Consider the following 19325-nt stretch of genomic DNA (forward strand, 5'->3'; position numbering starts at 1 on the left):
CCGAAGGTGCCATCCCCTTTCAGCACCAGTTTGCAAATACACCTCCTGGTGCACAACCGGTTCGGGGGATGAAGTCCCTTTGGCTGCAGAGTGTTCTTGGGGTTCAACAACTCCTCTTGGTTCTTCCAATGAATCCCACACAGGGGGATTGCTGAGAGGTGATTGTAGGCCCACTCCCTTTCTATTCAACTCAGCAAACACGGCCTTAGGGGCAAATAACCCCATCTGTTACCTTTAGTAATTCCCACACAGCTAGATTGCTGAGAGGTCTTTGGAGGCCATAACTCCTTTCTCCACCACTCTGTAATCACACCTCCTGGTGCACTACTGGTTGAGGAATGAAGTCCACTTTTCTCCTGAGGGTCCTTCGGGCCAACTACCCCTCCTGTTACCCCCAGTAAGTCCCACACAGTGGGACTGATGAGAGCTCTTAGGAGGCCATGCCCCCTTTCTCCACCATTCTGCAAACACACCTCCTGGCACACTACTGAGTGGGAGATGAAGTCTTCTTGTCTGCTGAGTGAGATTGAGAGCTAAGAAGCCCTCTTTTTACCTCGAGGAAGTCCCATACAGTGGGATTTCTGAGAGATGGTCGGAGGTCCTGCCCCCTTTCTTCATCCCTCTGCAAACGCAACTAATGAATAAATTCATAGAAATTCACCTAAAAAAACAAAGGTGGCAGGGACATTTTCGTTGGGAAATAGAATGAAAAAAACCTTAGAAATTCACTGAAGAAACCATAGGCTACAGGGATTTTATAGTTTGGCTCAGAATTCACTCATACAAAACCAGTGATATTCAGCAGTTATACTTCCCTGAGCAAACTATAACTTATGCCCCTGTAAAGCACTGCTTATGACCTCACATCACTCATCATGACATGATCAGTGACATCACTGATAACATCACTGATGACCTCTCAAATTACATCACTGATGACATCACTGATGGTAATATCCACATGGACCCACACCCCATATAATATATTGTATGCACACTCACACACCCACACATTTACTCACATACCCATTCATAGACCCATACCAGTGCTCACATACCCACCTACTCCTCCTTAAAGGCACTCACACATGCACTCACTTACTTGTACAGCCACACATATGACCATTCACTCACCCACACAGCCACTCATACAATCAGGTACTCACTGGTACAGCCACTCACATAGCCACATACTCACCCATACAGCTACTTACACACCCATGTATTTACCTACACAGCCACTCACTCACTCATTTAAGCAGTCACACAGTCACACACCAATACAACCACTTACATTTCCATTCACACATCCATACAAGCACTCACACATCCTCTCACTCACCCATACCGTCAATTACACAGATACTTATTCTCCAATACCGCCACTCACATACCAACTTACTTAACTAAACACTCACTCAAACAGCCACTCACTCACCCATACATCCACTTACACACCAAGGTGCTCACTCATACAGCCATTTAGACACCCACTCACTCACCCATACAGTCTCCACCTACTCACTTACTCATCCATAGAGCCACTCACATGGCCAATCATTCATCCAAACAACCACTGACACAATCGCTCACAAAACTACAGACCTACTCAGAAACCCACTCACTTACCCATACAGATACTCATGCATGCATTCACACACCCATACAGCCACTCACACACCTACGCAAACACAGATACAGTCAGACACCCACTTACATCATACCTGTTAGAGATAGTATTACTCATTAGTGGTACAACTAGTATAATAATCTAACTTTTGTAGTAGGATAATATATATCTTTAACACCCATGAATTCTTAAAAACACTTATTCTCCCTGGATGATGAGATCAGTGCATTACGGGAGCATAGGTTATAGTTATAGGAGGTAACTGTAACTACTGAATTTCACTGGTTTCATACAAGTGAAATCTGAGCCTAACTATAATGTACCTGTAACCTTTGGATTTTTCTGTGAATATCTAAGGTCCCCAGTGGGTAGTAATAGTTACTACCTAGTTTTCATAGCAAAAGTGTTTTTTGACTTGCCTGTATCTTTTTCCCAAAACGTTGCCTAGTTCAATCAAATAAACTTTATTTGGTTTTTGGTCAAAAAGCCATAAAAGTTGCACAAAACAAGTACATAAAAACAATCATATGTTAAAACATGATTTAAAAAGTTATCCTATACTGCAAGCTAAATCAGTTAAACTAATGAACATGCCTAGATCGACAGACTGTACATATCCATAAAGGTCCTAGATTTTACAGAAGTTTTTAAAAACCCTACTATAAAAAAATGCATTCCTCTTTCAACAGTTGAAGACACACAAGGGCAGGTCGGGCCTGTCTAAAATTCATTTTTTTCAAAATGGGAACCAGAAAGTGCCTACGGGGGTTTCATACAGTTTACATAAAAACAAGAAGTGCAGCAGATCCTGCGGAGACTGTCACAGCATCAGGGAGCCAGCACTTGACCTCTACTATAACCCTTATGTCTGGCTAGCAAAAGGTGGAAGTGATTCATCGGAAACCTGGTTAATAAAAACTTCTTGTGTGTTGACAGAGACCCCATAAGATAAGGTTCCGTTATCAGAGTTGTTTTAAGCATTAAAAACATATGAACACTAGGTTTTAGCACCTCCTAGGCTTCCCTGTCCACTTTCCTTGGGGTCAGGAAGGCTATCTTAGTCAATTCCACATCCTTCTTTACAATAGCATCAGGCTTATAAAATAAATCACCACGCCCTATCCCTTCAAAACTACTTTTAATATACCTAAGCCAGAGAATACGGGATGAATTTTTGAGGGACATATACTCTCTTAGAATCAGATGGTTGAGAGTTAAATCTTTATTCAGCCAGCACTCTATCCAAAAAATCAGGGGGGGCAGAGCAAGAACATCACTTAGATAGGGAACCCTCAGTTCCTCGTGGACTGCTAGGTTAGAGGTTCCACGCGGAGCACATAGTAGATGTTTAGGAAAATTATTCTCCGCCACCTGAACGGAATCTGCAGCAGTATATCCCCAAATTTCACCACCATAGGTATCTATGGCCAAGCTTTTTGCTTGATAAACTTACAACATAGCTCCTGTTGGTTTCTTCCCTATTTTAGAGGCAACATTAAAAATTACTGTGTTACCCGGGCCAGGTCCCTCTTTTTCCTCAAAATTAGAGGACCTCATTTTAGTTGATAGTCAAAAAGAACCCCTAAGTAGGAAAATACATTTGTACGGGGATCCTAGCGGGGCCAACACTAAATTGAAAACTCTTTTTCAATTGTTGCCTGACTTTCATGACGTAGAACTTGGAATTGTTCATTGCCAAGTCCCCATCAGTCATGAATCTAGAGAATGTAGTTAAAAGGGATTGCAGACCTAATTCAGTCCTGGATATGAGGACGGCGTCCATGTTTTCTGTAGGTGGCTTGGGGTCTTGGATATCGACAGATGGTTGTCCACAAATAAGAGTTTTGGGGTTTTAACTTTAGCCAATAGGGGGGCATCAGTGTCAACCGGGGACAAATACTGCACTATTTCATTAATAAATAACGCAAACGCCTGTAAAAACAGAAACCCTGTCAGTCAACTAGCCCTTTTCCCCCCACCTAATCAATTAATCAATCAAGAACTGTCAGGGTCTCAAGCCGCGGAAGGCAGGGGGTGGGGGGAGGCAGCTACTGGTCGAACAGCCAGGTCTTGAGGCGTCTCCTGACGGTCAGCAGGTCCTTGTTGTACATAGATGGCGGGGAGGGTATTCTATGTCTTTGCCACAAGGTGGGAGAAGAATCTGCCATCAGTGATCATTCGGCGGATGCCTGGGAAGCTGGTGAGGGAAAGGTCGGCGGAGCGCAGCTGGTGATTAAGGGTGTGAAGTGAAGAAATCAAGAAACCTTCCTAGGGGTCCCACTGATACTTGTTCCTTTTAAACCAACAAAGAAGAAATTGGCACAGAAGCTGAAATATAAAACTTTTTTTTTTTTGAAGTTTAACAAGATTTTTATTGTCGTATCTTAGGCATAGTTGACACAGCCTTTGGCCTACAACCCTGGGACCGGCCGCGAGGTGGAAAATCCCAGCTTCAGTAAACAACACAGCCTTACAGCTGGCAACCCGGGGGTCCAGCGTCGTATCTTTAGCAATATAGCAGCAATATATCGCATTCATTCGGAACCAGCTGACTGCTACTGGACATGCAACTTAATTTTTGGGGAGTATTGAGCCCCCTTTTTTACAGAACATGTATATAAACATCAACCTAAGAACCCCTGGGCAATTCTACACTCCGACCTCCTCCGTGTGCAGCATGGTGTAAGTGCGTGGAATGCAGGTCTAGGACATTGAGCTGTGCGAAGAAAAACATATCAGACTCGGTGCCTCAGGAGGTCAATCACAGAAAGTCAAGCCGTGTCATACCTCCTCTTCATCCCCCTCAATGTTCAATAGATAGTCAGTCAGATAACACCAATAGTTCTTGGAGCGTGAGCGTCTGGGCAATTCCTCTTCGTAAGTTTGCAGCATGTTCCTTAGCCATGTTTTAGAATCTGGAACCTTCTTCCCTTCCCAGCACTTGGATACTTGTCTCTTAGCAATTAGCAATGCCACAGCGCAAAACTTACGTTTCCCCGCTTTAACCCCGGGTAACAGACCCAACAAACAGTTTTTCATTGTACATTCCACTTCGATCCCCACCATATCACTCAGAATGGTCATGATCGTGTTCCAAAATGTATTAATCCTCAGACGGTGCCAAGCTAAATGGGCAAAGTCCGCCCCATCGTACCCACATCGCCTACACCTGGCGTCTTCCCGAAGCCCATATCTATGCAACCGGTGCAGTGTGTGATATGTTTGATGCAAGTACTTCAGGTGTGTAATGCGTAGGTTGCCATTTGAAGTAAGCAATTCAAGGAGCGTACAGGCGACAGACCATTCACGGTCAGTGAGGGCTTCCGGCAGCGAGTCGTTCCACCTTTGCCAGGCTTTGTCAGTATTATGTGGGAGCTCACTCTGCGCCACTTTGTACAGTCTAGAAACCATATGGGAAGTGTTCGATGTGGTAATTACAAATTGTAACAATTGCAAGGTGGGGGGGTTCTTCTGGGTAGTTAGGGAACAGTTCCTGAATCGCCTTCTGCAGTCTAAAGTGTGTGAACCGGAAAAGGAGGGTCGGGTTGCTGATATATGTCAGATCATCGGCTGTGCAGAATACCCCCTCTTGATATAGATCCCCAAAAGTGTCCATGCCTATAGATTTCAGTATGTCCATTCCCACTTTTTCGTTGGTTACAGATATGAGCGGGTGAAAATGCAGTGGGAGTGCCGGGGCATAGAGCGGCAGCTTATGTGCCATCCTCCCTAGTGTCCTCCATGTGCAAGCTGTGGTGTCAACCGTGTTGATATCTTTTGAGTGTAACGGCGGACGTTTGTGTGATACTATCGCATTCAAAGGGACCGGTGCTGCATCGCCCTCCTCTACCGCTGTATGTGTGAGATAAGGGATGGGGTGATACCAGTGGACTGCGTATTGGGCCTGCGCACATAAATAGTAAAGTCTAAAGTCTGGCACACAAAACCCTCCCTTTTCATAGGGTAGTGTTAACGTGTGCAGGTCAATGCGTGCCTGCTTACCCGCCCACACGAGCTTGAGCACTAGGGTTGTTATGTGCTTGAAGACTGTTTTGGGTGGTGCGATTGGTATATTATTGAATAAATACAAAAACTTTGGTAGTATATTCATCTTGACTATAGCAATTCTGTCTGCCAAGGATAGCGCTAGCTGGACCAATAGTCCATCTAGCTGAAACATGTCGACCTTCACACACTTTGCCTCTATATAGTTATTATTTAAAACTATTTTGGCATTTTAATTTTGACCTTAGTACCATACCTATTAAACTTACATTTGGTCCTTGGAGTCAATTTTATCCTCACTTTTTCCTCACATAACTTTTCACTTGCACTGCACCTCATTAGCATCACCAGTGAAGCACTGTGGTTTGAGTTTACATCACTATAATCCATCTCCGCATCATCATGAGGTGCATTGGTTGAGATCTGGATTGATGATACATCTCCCAAGTGACGATACTCCACCAGATGGGTGGGCTGATGGGAATTTTTTCCAGCCCGGTGCTATCACTCCAGTACTACTAATGGACTCATGGTTCTAGATTCAATACGGCACACCTACAGTCACTTGGACCAGGCTACTTCCTTTTGTATTGCATCTATATTGGGCCCATACACATTTACAATCGTCACAACTTGCCCTCTCAACATGCCCGAGACAATTACATATCTTCCATTCCTGTCTACAATGGAACGTGCTATTCTATAATTAGTGCCTTTTTTGACCAGTGTCATAACTCCTCTGGAATAGGAGGAGTAAGCTGCCGAGTAGTTCGACTCTGCCCAGCGTGTGCCAATAGGTCTATGCACTCTGGGGTCGACGTGAGTCTCTTGAAGCAGTGCTATGTCTATATGATGTCTATCAAGACACGTAAAGACCTGTCTGACCTTCTTGGGGTTGGTGAGGCCCCTGACATTCCACGTTATTAACTTCAAGCGACTTCTATCTATGTTCACCACGAGGCACTCTGCCTGCAACACATGAAATCCACCCCCCCACACTGTGCAGCTCAAGATCACGCAACATCATGAAGCAGATTATCGACCAATGAACAATATCCACACAACGGCGTGTGGCAGTGCATCTCGATCGCCCAGGTAGTTCAAAAAACCAGAAACCCCAACAATCCCCATACCCACCCACTTCAGCAACCCAATTCTGCCGAAGGCATTGTACCCTGAGAACCAAGATTAACATCATAACTTGTCGGGGACTGCCCTAGTGGAGGTCCGCCGAGGACGCATTGCTCCACCCTAGTGAAAGGATGTGGATGAATCCGTGTTGTGAGAATAGATCGCCTGGGCTTTAATGCAACACCAGCCCAAGTGCACATCCCTGGAACAATTGGTACTTGGAACAGGTCTGTAGCATAAATCAAATGGTACGTATATGACCCCTCCCGCTCACTCATATCATATAGAACAGCACAGCAGTGTAGGGCATGGTTAGATAGTTCATCATGGTCCACTGGCGAGCGCGTCGCGCCAGAATGTCTAATAAATGTCTAAATCACGCCAATTCACTGCACAGTATCTCCAGCTGCCATTGTCTCTCTATACATTATAGTCTGCATTTATAGGAGTCACATGCTGGGAGCTGTGATTCGCACAGATTCTGGTCCTCCCTTTCCACGACCATAGGTAGCGCAGGCTGGCACAGTCAATGCAGCGTTTAACAACAAGTCTTACCTTTCAATCTGACTCGTAGTGTCTGTCTCTACGATTGGACCGTTTACCTTTTGCAACCGTGGTCTTGATGAAGGCCATAGCAGCTTTTGGCGTCGAAAAGAACAGTGGCTTATCCTCCCAAGTGACTCGCAGGCGAGCTGGGTATAACATGGCATACGGGATCTGCAACTCTCGAAGTTTGGCTTTAACCTCGTTGAACTCTTTGCGTGCCTGATGCACCGTGACCGTGAAGTCTGGGAAGAATTCAAGTTTATTCCCCTGATGGTGGATTTCGCCTTTTTCCCTCGCCAGCCTGAGCACGGTGTCCCTGTCGCGGTAATTCAGGACTCTTGCCACAATCGGTCTAGGCGCGGCCCCAGGCTTCGGCTTTGGCGCCAAGGAGCGATGCGCTCTCTCAATGATGAAGATTGGTGAGAGGTGTTCGGGGCCAAACAGGTCTTTGCACAATTGCTCCACATAGGTCTCCATACGGCCAGTGTTTGTTGATTCCGGCAGACCCGAAGTGCGTATGTTGTTACACCTCGACCTGGCTTCCAACTCCTCAGCCTTGGCTTTGATAACATCAAGTACTTTCTCCATTCCCGTACATTTGGCCACCGTGGTGCGTGATTCGCCCTCTACCGCTGAGATCCTGTTCTCCGCCGTATCCAAGCGTTCGCCCTGTTTGTCGAGTTTGGACGCCATGCTGTCCACACCGCCCGTCAAGTGGTCAAGTTTACTGTTTATATCCTGCAGATTGGCCTGTATGGATTTTAGTATGGCTTCCATGACATTCCCATCTTGCGAGTCAGCTTCCGGGTCTTCCTCCCCAGCTCCGGTCTGGTTCTTCTGCGTCTTCCGCGCCTCAAACGTTAGTTTGGGCTGTTGTTTGTCCGGTTTGCCCATGCTGTGTTATAGGGGGGGTGTCGAGCTGGCGTTTCCCTGGGTCCCGTGTCACCAGAAGTACGTGTGCAGCGCCTGGGATCGAGAGGAGGGATCCTGGCCTCTATCTCCTGTTAATGGTACCAAGTGTGTAGATTTGGCCACTACACGTACGTGCTCGATTAGCATCGATGTCTCAGCATTGCCCCCAGGTGTCATTCATTGTTACTCTGGAATTGGCGAGGCACATCAACACACTGTCACTACGCGCCAGAACTGGAATGCATGTCGCCGATAATAGAGGTATAGAAAGGGAACCGGTCTGCAGCTGGGGACTCCCTCCCGTACTGTTAACGAGATTGGGGCGACGACAGCCACCCGTGAGAGGGCTCAGTGCCGAGCGATCAATGCCAGGAGGACCCTCGGAGGCAAATACTCAATGTTGAGGGATATTAGGTACACTCACAGCTTCATGGCATGCAGGGACACCAGGCAGCAGGGACCGTGGTTTCCGGCGCGTATAACAGCTCCCCAGCACCCAAATCCGATTAAGTCACGTTGCGATCTCATTCATGCCCTGGCGCCGCCATTTTGTGTCACAGTAGATATCAGTGTCCCCAGAGCCATTAGAGGGAGACCGCCGCCGGTGTTAGCATTGCGACGTCACATTCGGTATCCGAAATACCTGTTTGGTGCTAGGCTTCCAGTTATTATGAACAGGGTGACCCGTGTTTATGTTTTGGACACTCTCTAAGGCTCCCCAGCCCGGCAATGCACGCCGTGGCCGTTCCGCGCCTGCAATGCCGCCTCTGCATGTCCGGGTTATGCCGCTGGTTTTGCCAGATAGTCAGCGCGGACGGCACCCGCATAGCATGGGCACCTCTGTCCCCAACTCACCCCGTAGTGATGGTCGCCACTCCGGACGGCGCCGGCTCGCTCAGACCCCGAGTGGCGCCGGCCGAGCGCCACCCGCCATGTTGGACTCGGAGGTCATCGGGTCCCACTGACCTTGCGGCGTGTTCGGTGCTGTCTGGGTCCTCGGCAATCACTCTGCGCACGCCCGACCTGTTCCCACGCCGTCTGGTGTGCTCTTTGCCCCACGGTGATCTGATTTACTGCATTATGTCGGCGATTTTTGAATTCGCCCGGCGGAGCTCCACAGCTAGGCAGCCATTCCGCTGTGCGCCCCCTAGCGCCTCCCCTGAAATATAAAACTTACATCTGTATTAACCTCAAATGAGTCAGACTACATCACACATAAGCCTTAGCAACTGAATGAGGCAGTCTAAGGAGTACAGAAAACTAGGGCCTTATATATGCTTAGGGTTACATAGTATATGACCAAGGGGCAGTCCTGGCTCATATAAGCATGCAAAAAGACTAATATGGACATGCAAGATCTGCTTGCTCAACAAAGTGGGAGGAGCTACAGTGGCTGTTTTTGACAAACACATCCTGACATTTACATATAAGGAACAGTCGCAAGGACAGCTACAAGCTCAACTGAGCATGTGCGAAGGTGGAAGATGCTGAATATAGTTTATTTCTAGGCAGATTACAAGAGCAGTCAACACTGAGGGAGGACAGAGCACATGGTGAGCACGTGGCAGCACATGGTAAAATAAAATGGCTGCCAGAAATACAAAATGGCTTTCAGCTCATGCTAACAAATCCGTCCAATATTTAACAGAAGGACAGTCGTTAGCTGCTAGGTGGGTATTTTCCATTCTAAACATTTCATTAAGTGGGTATAACAGGAATACAAAGGGAACAGAGCATCAGGTCATAATTAACATACAGATTGCAGGAGAGAGTAATGACCACTATTACAAACAGAATTATCATCTTTCTAGTCCTAAGCAAAAGCAAATCCTAAAATCTTCTAATAAACATTTTCAGGGTTCCTATGCATTGCAGTGACCATCCATTTTAAAATAGCTAACAGGACATCTCTAATAAAAACATTTTCCAATTGACTGTTACATTTTCCTTTTATGAGGGCTAGAACATCAACCATATCTGGGACCAGGAGGACCACACAGGGCCATAGGAATTAGAACGAAGTGCTGCAAAGGACTGCTCCTCCTCAAAAATGGGATGACTAAAGGGGTAAATTATTGACAAGAAAAAGAAGTCCTTGGGGAAATTGAAGCCGCTATACAACCAACCAGAGGGGAGTCTTCTTCCTGTGTCAGTTTGAGCCTCACAGGCAGGCTCTTGTTGTTTCCACAGTGGAGCTGCACAATTCGCAACTCAAGAATCACAGCCCAGTTTCAAGGAAAAAAAGTCTCTTCTTTCAGGAAAATGCAGTCACCCACCAGACAAATGCTCTTAGCGATCCTGTCCAGTGTCTCAGGCAGTGCACCAGTTTAAGGCAGTCTAAGGAGTACAGAAAACTGGGCCCTTATATATGCTTAGGATTACATAGTCAATATAAGACCAAGGGGCAGTCCTGGCTCATGTAAGCATGCAAAATGACTAATATGGACATGCAAGACCTGCTTGCTCAACAAAGTGGGAGGAGCTAACAGTGGCTGTTTTTGGCAAACACATCCTGACATTTACATACTAGAAACAGTTGCAAGGACAGCTACAAGCTCAACTGAGCATGTGCGAAGTTGGAAGATGCTGAATATAGTTTGTTTCTAGGCAGATTACAAGAGCAGTCAACACTTAGGGAGGACAGAGCACATGGTGAGCATGTGGCAGCACATGGTAAACTAAAATGGCTGCCAGAAATACAAAATGGCTTTCAGCTCATGCTAACAAATCCGTCCAATATTTAACAGAAGGACAGTCGTTAGTTGAGGCATGCTGGTCAAGCATTGTGGAGTGCTTTGTGTGCGTAGGTTAGGAGTTAGAAAGCAATCCTCTTGTTGACTGGGAGCCAAGGCAGGTCTCGTAGGTGGGTGGTGATGTGGCTGTGGCAGGGGGTCCGAGTATGAGGCGTGCAGAGGCGTTCTGTATGCGCTGGAGTCTCTTCTGGAGTGTAGCCGTGGTTCCTGCGTAGAGGGCGTTGCTGTAGTCCAGCCTGCTGATGACGAGTGCCTGGGTGACCGTTCTCCTGGTTTCAGTGGGGATCCATCTGTAGATCTTGTGAAGCATTCGGATGGTGTTGAAGCGGGAGGAGGAGATGACATTGTCTTGCTGGGTCATGGTGAGCGTTGAGTCCAGGATGAACTCCAGATTGTGTGCGTGGTTTGTGGGTGTCGGGGCAGATCCCAGCATGGTCGGCCACCAGGAGTCATCCCATGAGGAGGAGGTGGAGATGAGAATGAGGACCTCCGTCTTGTCCGAGTTAAGTTTCAGGCGGCTGGGCTTCATCCATTCTGCGACTGCCTTCATTCCCACGTGGAGGTTGGATTTGGTGATGGCCGGGTCTTTGGTAAGGGAGAGGATCAGCTCCGGGCCGTCGGCATATGAGAAGATGTTGAGGTGGTGTGCTCGGAAGATGCTGGCGAGTGGTGCCATGTAGATGTTAAAAAGGGTTGGGCTAAGGGATGATCCATGGGGTACGCTGCAGGTGATCGTGTTGGCATCAGATCGGTATGGGGTAGACAGACTCTCTGGGTTCTGCAGTGAGGAAGGAAGTGATCCAGTCCAGAGCTATGCCTCGGATCCCTTTGTTGTGGAGTCGTGTGCGAAGGGTGTGATGATAGAAGGTGTCGAAGTCTGCAAAGAGGTCCAGAAGGATGAGGGCCGCGGTATCGCCCTTGTCCAGTATGGCCCTGATGTTGTCAGTGACGGTGATGAGAGCAGTCTTGTTGCTGTGCTTGCTGTGGACGCCGGATTGGGATGAGTTCAGGATGTTGTTCTCGTCCAGGAAGAGGGTCAGTTTTCTGTTAGCGATCAATGGCTTTAGCGGGGAACAGAAGCAGGGAGATGGGTCAGAAGTTCGGGAGGTCCTTTGGGTCTGCCTTTTGTTTCTTCAGTAGGGCATTGATCTCCATGTGTTACCAGCTCCCTGGGAAGGTGGCTGTCTTGAAGGAGCTCTTGATGATCTTTTAGAGTTGGGGTGCGATGATGGAGCTTGCCTTGTTGAAGATGTGGAGGGGGCAGGTGTCGGATGGTGAGCTGGAGTGGATGGTGTTCATGATTTTGGCAGTCTCCTCATCGTTGGCATTGTTCCAGGGAAGCAGAAGGTTGGTGCGTTCGGTGGGTGTTGATTTTGGGGTGTCGGTGTTAGCCATTTGCATCTGGGTGTCAAAGCTGTTGTAGATGTCTGCGATCTTGCGGTGGATGAAGGTAGCCAGGGAGTCACAGAGTTCTTGTGAAGGTGGTATGTTATTGGAGCTGGAGCTGGGGGTGGCAAGTACTTCAACGATGTTGAAGAGCTCTTTGCTGTTGTGCATGTTGTTGTCAATGTGTTCCTTGAAGGAGCTTTTTTGCGGATATGATAAGCTTGTGGTGTCTGTGTCTGGCGTTCATGAGGTCTGCGTGGTTGTCTGGTGTCTGATCCTTGCGCCATTGCGTCTTGGGTTTTCTGCAGGTATGCTTGGAGTTCTGGAGTTCGTTGTTGGCTCTTGAGTTGGTGTGTCTGTTGGAGGGATACCTGATTGGGGCGAGGGTGCTGGCGCAGTCATCGATCCATAGTCTGAAGTTGTGGGCTGCTGAGTTGGTCTCGGAGGGCTCGGGAGGAGGTGATGAGCTGGTGTTCAGTGACTTTTTTCTAATTGCGCTGTGGGATACGTTGCGGTTGGTTGTGCGCAGTGTGTTTCTTGAAGGAGAAGTGGATGTAGTGGTGGTCGGCCCAGCGGAGTTTGGTGGTGTCCCTGAAGGTGATGCGGTCACAGGCGGAGAAGATGGGGTGGAGTGTGTGTCCAGCAGAGTGGGTGGGTGTTGTGATGAGTTGCTTGAGTCCAAGGTTTGCGAGGTTGTCAATCAATGTTGTGGAGTTGTTGTCGTTGGTGTTCTCTAGGTGGAATATAAGGTCTCCGAGGAGGATGTAGTCTGTGGAGACGATGGTGTGTGTGCTGATGAGTTCAGCGATGGATTTGCTGAACTGTGGCTGGGGCCCCGGGAGTCTGTAAACAAGGGTTCATCTGAGGGTGATGTTGTTGTTGACGTGGATCTGGAAGTGTAGGTGTTCAGCCATGTTGAGGGTGTCTTTGGTGTTGGTTGATACTCTGATTTTATCCCTGCGGAGGATGGCAATTCCATGTGTGTATAATTATCTTCATGTAGATGTATTACTAGCAGTAGGCTATAAGGGGGCATAGCCAAATCTGAAAGGACCTGCCAGAGACTGTGCTGGTCTTCTAAATCCTAAAATTACCATAAGGGTTGCCCTTGCCGATTACAATGGTCATCCAATAAACCAGAAAAAAATGGAAAACCTGATTGGTGGTAGAGATCCTCCTACGGAAGCCGACTTGGAAGGGGTTGAAAAATGTCTTTCTCAGATATCCAGCCTTGAATTTTTGCCAACATGCAATGCTAATAAGCTAATAGTTCAATAGTTACTTGGTTGGGCTCTGTCCCCTTTTTTAGGTCGAGCATCAGGGTGCATGAACTGTCTGCAAGACCTGCTGTATTCACTCATTCTGAGTATAATCCCACCTGCTTTTGCAATTATTTAACTCCTGTGTCGCTTTTGTTTCCTGGCTCCTGATAAATTTCATTTTACTTACACTCATAAGTGTTGCGTGTTCTTTGGAGACTACTTGTTTCTTTTTACTTCACAACATGCTTTATCCTTAATAGTGAACAATTGCGCCTTTCTTTTGTTGTGCCCTCCACACCAAAACTTTTTTTTTTAAATATAAAGTAACTTCACAGGTGCAAAGTCAATAATGGCACCTGCTACCCTCAGCCGCCTTCTACCTCTGGGTGCTGTGAATTTAAAAAAACACAGTAGATGGACAGAATGCAGAACAATGTCTTACATTCACCCCAGTACAAAGATATGGGCCTAAATCCATCGTTTTTTTGCACTCCACACCACCCTAGGTCAAACAATGGCTATATGCAAATCAGCCTTGACCCTGTGCCTCATGGGAACAGTCCAGCCCGAACTACCAAGCCATGTCTTTCCTAGACCGGAATCAAGCATCCAAGGACCGGTTTCTGGCTATCAGCCTTCTTCAGCCTGGATAGCTTAACTCCAGTGATGTGGAGAGCCTGGGACTCACGTCTGAGGATACCCAGTCCACCTGGGGTGAAAATTGCAAAAAACAAAGTAGATGGACAGAATGCAGAACAATGTCTTACATTCACCCCAGTACAAAGATCTAGGCCTAGATCCATCGTTTTTTTGCACTCCACACCACCCTAGGTCAGACAATGGCTATATACAAATCAGCCTTGACCCTGTGCCTCATGGGAACAGTCCAGCCCGAACTACCAAGCCATGCTTTAAATTTCAGTGCAGCGCCCGCTTTTACATTAACATGGGCATGCAGTAATGACCGGGCCAAATCAAAAAGTTTTTTTTTTTAATATATACTAACTACACAGGCGCAAAGTCGACATTGGCACCTACTGCTCGCAGGTCCCTCAAGCCAACCGTGCCACACTTTAAATTTCAGAGCAGCGTCTGCTTTTAAATTAACATGGGCATGCAGTCATGGCCGGGCAACAGCAGCCATTTGACTCTTTTGTTGGGAAAACTTTAAATACAATTCTACTGCTCTGAGATAGGATGTGAAAATACTCAACTTATGTAAATCGCAAATTAGTTCCTAACACATTAATGGATGTGTTTGTTCAGCATAAATTTCCCCTATGGCTCTTGAACCGCTTTTACTGTAACACCCAGTGATGAACTAGAGTAGACAATGGCGGGATTCTGATTTCCGCAGCTATGCTGGAGAAAGAATGTGTTCCATATAATCACCAGCGAACTGTCCTGCCTGTGTCTCCATGCAGTATGTCCAAAGACTGGACACAGGTTGCAGTGCCTGCACCTTCATGGTACTTCCTTGTAGCCAGGTGGAGTTCAGAGGGCTTAATTTCCTTTTCACCACAACCTGCTGCATAATGCCTCACTTTATGGACAATCGTGTGCAAGTTGTATTCTGACTGCCGTCAAAAAGAAGCCTGGCCCAAACATAAAACGTGACATGCACACCTTCCAACTGTTCAAAAAAAAAAACACTCTGCAGTGTAACTCCACACATTGCTTTAGACATAATCAGAGTTGTTTATAGCTTTCAAAAGTATAGGTATCTGTAAAATAAGTATTTCTATACATACTATCAAGCAGACCCCATTTTGACAACTTCAGAATAGGTCTTGTATTTGTTAAAGTTAGAACTGTTGGCCTTGAAAATGACAGTGTTTTTTGCTTTTGCTTTGGTATACCAATTGCAACAACACTATACAAATGTATTTACTTAAGTGCAAATAAAAGGAAAAATTAAAAAACATTGTCATTTTCAACGCCAATAGCTCCAACTTTAACAAAGTCGAGACCTATTGCATCGCAAATGCTTGTTGTAAATAGGTAATGCTAGAGCACCCTTCCAAGAATCAGGGATGGAAGCCACCTCAGCAATACATTGGCAATAGTTAAAATGTAAAGGGTCAGGCCTCCATGTCAGATACAAATATGTCAGCCGGGACTCCATCCGGCCCAGCATCCCTACCCCTCTTTACAGTATTTAAGGATAAAACAATATCAGAAACATCAACTATTTGTGTAGAAAAAAACATTGGAAGATAAGGCCAAAGCAGTGTCATGAGCTGTGCTTTAAGAGTCATCAGAATATAATTTATGAAAGTAGTCAACCCAGAGCAGTGTGACATTGTTTTTCGGTTACACTGGAGTTGAAGTTATATATCCTATATTTTTTTAATTTGATAGATATCCGAAAAAAGATATTAAAATACATTCCAAAAGCTTAATCATAACGAAAATGTAATCAACCCATTTCAGCTGTGGTGGTTGGCACAGCTCGCAGGTGGTGAGGTGGGTGGGGATGGGTGTAATCGGGTGGGGGGGAGGTAGAGGCGCTTGTGGGTCTCACCAATTTAAAAAAAACACTTACCTTCCCGCCGGGTCCCCCGCGTCTGTGCTGCTACTCTCGTCTTCCAGTAGCAGTAAGCAGGCAGCCGGGCTTCCTACCTAACCAATCACAATGCTGCAATGCAGTGTTGTGATTAGTGTGAGAGCTGTGACATGGCACTCAGCCAGGGTCTGTATGGGAGAGCATGGTCTCCATGCAGGCTGTAAAACAGGGAAAGGGCGCATGACTGTTTTGGGCCGCCCTGTTCTGGACGCATCCTTAAATAACCATATGATAATCTTGAATTCAATTTAAAGTCACCAATCAAAGTGGATTGTGCCTAGTAATCAAGCCCTCTTTTGCCATATTTATTCCTACTTGGCCACTTGATTCTTTGTGATACATCAATTCAAAGAAGTTCCCTCCTTCATTTTCTACAGACATTTTGATAAAAAAGAAGCATGTGAGTAAATTCCATTGTTGTGAAACTAGTGAACTAGCCACATGTATTGCAAAAAAAATTAACCTAGGCTTCAAATACCTAATGGGAGTCATATTCCTTAAATACCCAAACAAGAATGGTAAATTAATTTGGGATAAAAACACAGTTCATTTTTTAACTTAAAATATAAACAGCTGATTAAAAAATATGGTGAAACAAAGGCAAGTAGGGATCACTTGTCTCCAAATACCACCACCAATTTGCTTGCACTTAAAACAAGAGGATAGACGGGGTGCGGATATCTGCACCTCAATCTCTTAGTAAAATTCTTAAATATTTTTCCACTTTGGTGATATGGACACTTTTTAGTCGACTTCAAATCCTGTAAGGGAGTTAACATCAGAAATAAATTTCTAAATTGTGATGGCAATGGGGCTAAACAAAGAAGACCACAATTCAATTAATATTGAATATATGAGTTTATTTTAAAACATCAATCCATCCAGTACACATGCAAAGTAGAAAAACATTTAGAAGGTACAACAATATAGTTTGAAGACCACAACGTGCCAGTAAGTTAAATCATAATAAAACATGGTACAAAATAGTAACAGCTACTATGCCAAGGAAACCAAGAGTTGCAATAATGTGTTCCATGAAGAAAGTTCCCTTTTCTTATCTAAACATAGGTTAAAACCAAGATTTTCTAAAAGGGGGTTGCTAACAGGGAAGCATAAAAGGTTTCAGCATAGATTTGAAGTTCTGTAGATGTTCAAGCCAATATGGGAAGTGTTCAGCTTCACACTCAGACTCAGGAAAAAACCCAGCAGAGAGATATGTTCCCTCTCAAAGTCAAGGGAGCGTCTGGCTAACTTGCTATGGAAATACCAGTCAAATATGACAGTAGATTAAAAAAACATCCATATCTCTCTCCCACCATGAAGAGTCAACCAAGTTACTGGAGGTGAGGTAGTAGTCACACTCCATAAGTTTTCATCTACTTGGAATTAGGTATGTAGCTGTTAGCTTTGGACATCTCATCCTCTTGGTACACCATACTCCTTTCCACAAGCTTCAATATCAGTTGTCTAATTGGTAACGAGAATCATGATAATGCACCGGCAAAAGAAAGAGTCAACACACTGGCAATTTAAAGCCTTTCTCAAACGAGGCCTTTTGTCAATCTAAGCTCTCTTGATCATCAAAATGCAGGACTTTTGCAGTATTAAGTAAATGTAAAATGTGAACAATAATCAAAGTTAAATGTGCTGAAAACTTTCACCAATTGTAACAGTTGTAACTTGGTCTATGCAATTCTGTGCCCTTATGATTTGATCTACATGGGACAGACTAAACAAAAAATCAAGTTAAGGATCTCGCAACATCGGAGTAGAATCAAATGTAAAACCATGAATGCCCCTCTTGTGGAACATTTTATTGAAAAAGGACACATGGAGAATGAGATAAGATGGACTGTGATCAGCCAAGTGACCTTGCCCGAGAGGTGGTGACCTATCCAAAATGCTAAACAAAGAGGAGCTCAAATGGATCCTGCATACCGATAGCTTGAATTCGGGGCTCAACCTACAGGAGGACTGGGCTAATTTAATGTAACTTGATGTAATTCAGGTCATGATATATGTCAGTACGTAATTCAGTTAAGTGTACTTTGTATGATATTCTAATGTTTCTTCCCCCCTCGCAATTTTGTTCACTTGATCACTCTTGGTGCATGTTGCCACTCACTAAATATGGCCGCCGCGTTGTCCTACATCTATCTTTACCGTCGCATGTGGCTCCTTTCCAGCCAATCACGAGCCCTTTTAAATCCAGGTGCATGTTGCCACTCACTCAATATTGCCGCCGCATTGTCCTACTTCTATTTTTACAGTCGCATGTGGCTCCTTTCCAGCCAATCAGGAGCCCTTTTAAATCTCCCCCTCGGCAGTAAGCCACTGCAACTGCCAGGGAAGACACTACAGCCCATCAACAAGGTAAGCATCCTCCCCGGTTCAATACCGTTAGCAATTGCTTTCTAGTTTTGGCTTGGTATAGTAATCCGGTTCTCCCCCGTTTTTTACTCAGGCTCACCTTTCCCCCCCTTACGCGACCGAGCAATCCGCTGGCGCGTTACCTTAAGTCTTCTTTATATGGGGTAAGCTCTACCATTGTCGATACTCTTTTCTAGCCATGCATGCCCTTAACTAGTGGTTTCAATCCTCCCCTCTCTTCCTTATACAGGAGGTCGATCTCTTTTAAATAATACAACATGGAACCGAGTATCCTTGCCGGTCTGTGTCTGCAAGGCTCCTCAAATACGGATAAGAGACATACTAAGTCCATCCCCTTTCTTAAAATCAACGTGGGGAATTTCAGGCCTTAATTGTTCTCTGTATCCTAGATTCCCTTAACACCCCTAAGTCTACCTGGCCGACATCCTCTGCGCCTCTGCACGATACCTTTGATAAGCACCCGCACTTTGCGACGCAATGCAATTGTCCACCTCGCGGCTTAGCCACTTTTAACTCACATTCCGTTTATTTCTCACTTATCTCGTCGATAATCGGCAAGCACGCCGTTTTGTAGCCTCACATTAAGGATTTTAAGTATCAGATCCTAGTGGCTTTGTCAACCTGGGTTGCGGCTACATTGACCCCCTTTGCCCATTACCTCTCGTGAACGTACTGGCCTAATATTCCTTTTACGGCACGCGCACTGTCACAATTTCAATTTGGTTAAACTAAGTCACCATCAC

This window comes from Lissotriton vulgaris, chromosome 3_1 (genome assembly GCF_964263255.1).
Source record: "Lissotriton vulgaris chromosome 3_1, aLisVul1.2, whole genome shotgun sequence".
Taxonomy (NCBI): domain Eukaryota; kingdom Metazoa; phylum Chordata; class Amphibia; order Caudata; family Salamandridae; genus Lissotriton; species Lissotriton vulgaris.